This window comes from Penaeus monodon, chromosome 23, assembly GCF_015228065.2.
Source record: "Penaeus monodon isolate SGIC_2016 chromosome 23, NSTDA_Pmon_1, whole genome shotgun sequence".
Lineage (NCBI taxonomy): Eukaryota > Metazoa > Arthropoda > Malacostraca > Decapoda > Penaeidae > Penaeus > Penaeus monodon.
In genome coordinates, this window is record NC_051408.1 from 27,656,087 (window position 1) to 27,656,377 (window position 291).

The 291-nt window shown below is 26.5% G+C and overlaps 1 protein-coding gene across 1 annotated transcript in view; it reads left to right on the top strand.

The window, feature by feature from the left end:
- LOC119587914 (dystrobrevin beta-like) overlaps positions 1 to 291 on the top strand; it is a gene marked incomplete at its 5' end in the record, with an annotated part of 25,424 nt that overhangs the window by 16,025 nt on the left and 9,108 nt on the right.

The following is a 291-nucleotide window of genomic DNA, read 5'->3' on the forward strand; positions in this document are numbered from 1 at the left end:
TACAGCAGACAATTCATAGCCATTTTTATAAAAATTCTTAACCAACTTTCCTTCGTGTATAATCTTAACCAAGTTTATTTACACATTAGAATATTTTTCTTTCATCTTGTAAAATATAAGTAAACCTAATATTGCTTTATGTTTTCCTTTATTTTTCACTTAAGACCATCATTTCTAAATCACATGTATTAGCAAAGGCTATATGCATATATGCATAGAGAAATTCTTATTTATTTTCAGTAATGTGTGAAAAAGTAGTTTCTTTGTTTCTTTTACTTGTTCTTCTCCAGC